General features: G+C 44.7%; 1 pseudogene; it reads left to right on the forward strand.

Annotated features, from left to right (window-relative positions):
* Window positions 1-2,864: 2,864 nt before the first annotated feature.
* On the forward strand, window positions 2,865-5,287 carry LOC121034168 (40S ribosomal protein SA-like; annotated as a pseudogene).
* The last annotated feature ends 263 nt before the right edge of the window (window positions 5,288-5,550 follow it).

The raw sequence follows: 5,550 nt of genomic DNA on the forward strand, positions 1-5,550 counted from the left end.
TGTGCTAGGATTGCGTGTAAAGGGAGTCATGCATCACATACTGTTTTATGTTTAGCTACTATCACTTAACACAGTGTTTTAGAGATTCGTCCATGATTGTTGCATAGATCTGTGGTGCTTTCATTTTGATTGTCGAGTAGCGTTCCCACATATGAGTATACACCATTTCTTTAGCCATCTGTCTGTTGGTTTGGATTCTTTTCAGTTTGGGACCATTATGAATATTTTTGTGCAGGTCTTTCTGTGGACATGTGGTTGCATTTCTTGGACAAATACCATGTCTGTATCATATGGGAGGTGTATGTATAACCTTTAAAAATGCTAAAATGTTTTCCAAAGTATTTATATTTTGTAAATATATCTTAGGATTGTGTGGTTCTGGACTTCTTTTTTGTATAAAGCAGACCACAAGACTTGATTAAGAATGCAATATTCACATTAGGCTTACAATGACATTTCCCGTGACAATGAGGACTTTGTGATTATAGATGGCTAGCTTAGCCACCAACACCATTTTCCCCATAATTATGCTATAAATTAGGGGTGACCCCTGAGCCTCTTCTAGTAAGAACTTCAGTATCTGGAAGGTGAACATGAAATTCTCCAAGGTGTTTTTAAGTGGTACCTAAAGGAAAAACATGCTGTAATGTCACATAAGTTAATAATTTTAAGGAGCCTATAGGCCCGGCAGTGAAATTAAATGCTTAACAATAATTCAAAAATGGCTTACAGAAACTTAAAAATGTGAATCATTTAGTGGGGCTGAAATTATGCTCCTGACATATATGTGTGACACACGAGAGCACTTACCTGGGAATTTATTACCAGCTTCTGAGCAAACAAAGCCTGACCTACATTTGACTAAAGTCAGCTGTCTTTGGTTAATCCTATGGGCTTCTTTTTATTAATGTCACAATTGCTAATGTGGTATAACATTGTCATTACTGAATAGCACCGCGGGATGAGTTGCAGCTGTTATCTCTCTTTCTGAACCTACTGAGTCATTAAATCTGAGTTTGGGGGAATACAAGTTGTAAAGATTATTCAAATTCTGATTGAGAAATAGGACTACTGGGAAATTGTAGGTACATAAAGTAAAACTTTGAATCAATCAAGGGTTTTTTTGTGTTTTTTTTTTTTTTTTGTTTTTGTTTTTGGTAAAGCTTAAATGTTCAAAATTATTCCTTAGGTTCAATTTGAAATCGAACGTCAAAGAAATAGAGGGTAAACATAAGAAAATAAAAGAATAATAATATTTATATGCAAAGTCCTTCTTGCTGATGGGAAAGTGATGTGTTGTGATTGAGAAAATATCAGGAAGATGATTTCCTTGAAAACACTGTAGCATTTTGTCTCAAGAATCCTAATGTTAATTTAAGAAGAATATGCCTTTGTTCTAACAAGACAGAGAATAATCGATTTCTCTTTAATCGCTAAGGGGAATTTTGTTGTATTGCTTTTGGCAGTCCCGCAAAAATTTCTTCTTTTAAAATTCTTACTTTGCCTTTGGTCATGATTAGTTAGTGAAGGGTAAAATCCTGCAGTTCCTAAACTGAGCCAAAGTACCTTAGGGTGCCTCAGAAAATTTTCAATTTTTGAGGGGAGTATAGCAATATTCAGTATTTCTTGGATACCACATAAACTACTAGCTCAGGATAGTTTTCAGTTTCTTCAATAAGATTGTACTACATTCTTCTCAGTGGTGTCATATATTTGTGAAGCTGTGTTTTTTACAGTTGCTATACTAAGTAACTATTACAACATGAAAAGCAGAGTGGAATGCGGGATGTGGGCAGTGTCCAATCTGATTCCATAATTTGAGAAGTTATGCAGTGCCCTATGGACACACACATCCCAATTAGTAACTACTTGTGGTTATTTGAGGATGAAATAAAAACATATTTTCCTTCAGTTTAAGCGTATCATTGTTTTCAAATAGCTAGTAAGTTATTTGGACCTAAAATAAGCAACAAACAAACAGAAAAAACAAAAACTCTTAAGTAGGGACCTGACTACTTAGTAAATAGAACAGTTGGTTATTTCATTTAGGCTGAGGACACTGAGGAAATCATGGGTCACCAAGGATCCCTCAAAAGTGAGAAATTTTGGGAGCACCTGGAATAATCTGATGATCACTTCAATACTTTCTGATCTGTTACATTTATTCAAGTCCTGCTTATGTTTATTCTGGCCTGTTTTTGATGTTATTTGAAAATGTTGGAAGCAATGGGAGTTCAGAGATTGGCATTTCTGAAGCTCATTTTTCCCGGATGATATTTTGGAAGCCAGACGTCTGCAGTGACTTCATTGACTCCAAGCAAAAATTTTAAGTTGAAAAAGCTCGTCATTTGCACCACACCCACAGGCATAGAGGTCCTGGATACCTGGACCGCCTGTTTCCATGGCACTGCTAAGAGCGTAGTCTGTGGACCAGCAGTCATTAGCAATGCAGAATCTCAGGCCCCACCCCAGACCTGCTGAACCTGAACCTGCATTATAAGAAAAGAACTCTAGGTGATCACATGCATATCAAAGTTTGAGAAGCATGGCTCTATCATTCTATCCAATCCCACCTCAGCCTTCCTGCACAGAATCCCTCATTCCCTTTGAATGTGTCTCTAAAACCTAGTTTCTCTGTGCCCTTTACTATCCAGTAGGCAAACTTCCTAATGAATTAATGCTTGATAATAGTTGAAATGTGCTATCATTTAGAAAAGACTTTGAAAAAACTGTCACACTGGATTGTTATTTTTGTCTTGTAGATGCCTTCGCCGTTACTTTCTTATCTTCTAGCTATAGTTTTGAGGGTTAGGCTCACTACACACCCCAAAATGTGTTTCCCTGGTGTGGAACAGAAGGCACGGATGTCGGGTATGTGAGATGGAAAAATGGGATGTTAAAAGGGAGAAAAGTCTTTTGCATGCTACCCAGAGAGGGGTTGTTCTGGGTTCCCATGTCACTTAAAGGGAAACTTTGACCTTGTGCAGAGCCCTTGATGTCCTGCAAGTGAAGATGTCCTCACATTCCTTGCAGCAGGAGCCCACTAAGGTGGCACCCACCTTGTCTTCCAAATGGGACAGTACACAGCGATGGCATCTGAGTCACACATCCGAACAGAACCCGAGAGGCGCTTCTGCTGGCAGCTCCTGCCCTTGAAAACCCGGCTGATGTCAATGTCATTTCCTTCAAGAATACTGGCCAGGGAGCTGTGCTGGAGCTGGCTGCTGCCACCAGAGCCACGTCTATGGCTGACCGCTTCATTCCTGGAACCTTCACCAACCTGGTCCCGGCAGTCTTCCCAGAGCCACGACTTCCGGCGGATGCGAATCCCATGGCTGACCACCAGCCGCTCACAGAGGCATCTTGCATTGTCCTGCCTACCTCTGTGCCTTAACCTGTGTAACACAGATGCTCCTCTGCACCGTGTGGACATTTCCTTCCCACTGGGCAGTAAGGGAGCTCGCTCAGCAGGTCGCAGGCGGCGGGAGCGAGGGCCCTAAAGTTCTGCGCATGTGCGGCACCCGCCCCGACCACGCACCAGAGGGCACACGTGATCTGCCCTTCTGCAGAGATCCCGAAGAGTTCGGAAAGGAAGTGCAGGCTGCTGCTGACCAGACCGTGACACAGGAGGCGTTTCAGGGTGAATGGGCTGCTCCAGCTTCCCAACATGTGGATCCTCAACCCGGGGCCACAGGCGGGTCCAAGGGCGCAGGTGCCCTTCGGGCCTCTTCAGCGGGCTCCTCCCGAGGACTGGTCTGCAGCTCCCGCCGCTCACGTCCCTGCTTGGGTAAGAACAGCCACTGAGTGGTCTTAAGCTCTTCTTTCACAGACTTCAACAGAAAACGGAAAACAAGCAGTTCCCCCAACCCCCGCAAAAAAGTGGGAAAGGGCCACTTTACGGCAGCAGAAACGAAGGCTTTGTAAGCAGTGATTGCTCTGTAGTCCAGTAACAGCAGGGCTGAGAATGGAACCTGGGCCCTCTGATTCCAGTTCTGCTTTCTGGTGAAAGTGATGACAGCAAACATTGACCGAATTCTTTTTTTTTTTTTAAGTTTATTTATTTATTTTGAGAGAGCATGTGAGAAAAAGGGGGGTGGGGGGGGAGAGAGAGAGAGAGAGGGAGGGAGGGAGAGAATATCCCAAGAAGGCTCTGCACCACCAGTGCAGAGCCCCATGCGTGGCTCCAACCCGCGAACCAGGAGATCATGACCTGGGCTGAAATCAGATGCTTAACCTACCGAGCCACCCTGACGCCCCTGATTGAGATTGAATTCTTTAAAAAAAAAATTTTTTTTTTTTTAACATTTCTTCATTTTTGAGAGACAGAGGGAGACAGAGTGTGAGTGGGGGAGGGGCAGAGAGAGAAGGAGACGCAGAATCCGAAGCAGGCTCCAGGCTCCCAGCTGTCAGCACAGCCCCACACAGGGCTCGAACTCACTGACGGTGAGATCATGACCTGAGCTGATGTCTGATGCTTAACTGACTGATCCACCCAGGTGCCCTTGAGGTTGAATTCTTATTATGCGCCAGGCGCTCAACTGTGACCAACGCGTGTGTTGTCATTGTTCTAGGTAGGCACAATACTTTTTATTTACGCCACATATAATGGAGATGCCATTACTCTTCTCATTTTGCAACTGAGGAAACAGAGCAAAAGGACATTATAACCGAGGGTAAACGTCCTTTATTTGTTGAATATCCCATCCCACGTATGAGTTTCTTGTCTCTCAGCTTTAGATTTGTCCTTCAGTATTTGCTGTATGGTGGTGGATTGGACTTTTTTGGGCATTTCTTCTTTTCAGTGGGATGAGGTTGAGCTTTGTCAGTAGAGGGAGCTGGAGGGACATTGCGGGAGGAAGGGGCTCTCTTCCTTGCTCTGGCTGCTGGGTTTGCTTTCCCCTGCTCCTGCCGCCTTCAGGGGGGGTGTGTGGTGCAGGGGACGTGTGTGTGGTGCAGGGGTGTGGGGCACAGTTTTGCCCCAGCTGTGCACGTACCTGAGTGGGCGGTCCCTGAGTTAGCAGCCTGGGCCCAGTGACCACCTTGTTCTGGCCCTTCTGATGTGAGCATTGCGTGTTCCAGCCCCCAGTGCCCTGCCAGCTCCTTCTGTGTGCCCTCCCACTACCCCTGCTGGCTTGTGCCCCAGAGGTTTGCTTCCCGTGGCTCTCCGGGCGCAGGCGCTGTGTGCTCCAGGCCTGGTACCCGCCGTGGTGCCCGGACTCGCCCTGCATGCCACATCAGCCACAGCTCCGCTGTACCTAGGGGGCGGGGCTTGCTGCGGCTTGCCTAGTAACTCAGGCAACCTAGTGAACTTCTTTACCATCCCCTGGGCTGCAACCACATCTTTGAGGAGATCTGAACCTCAGCCTTGGGGAGGGAGCCAGATTGGTTGTTTTTCAAAGTTTCTCCTTCCCTGGATTCACCCTTGATCCAAGGTATCCTTTAGAGTTCTTTGTATATCTTTATAGTTATTCTCCTCAGTTTAAAAACTCTTTATATTAAACTTCTGTTTGATTATTGTGTAGTTTCTGTTTCCTGATATCTGATTTGATA

The sequence above is a fragment of the Herpailurus yagouaroundi genome, unplaced genomic scaffold, assembly GCF_014898765.1.
Source record: "Herpailurus yagouaroundi ecotype Mexico unplaced genomic scaffold, PumYag 159, whole genome shotgun sequence".
Taxonomy (NCBI): Eukaryota; Metazoa; Chordata; class Mammalia; order Carnivora; family Felidae; genus Herpailurus; species Herpailurus yagouaroundi.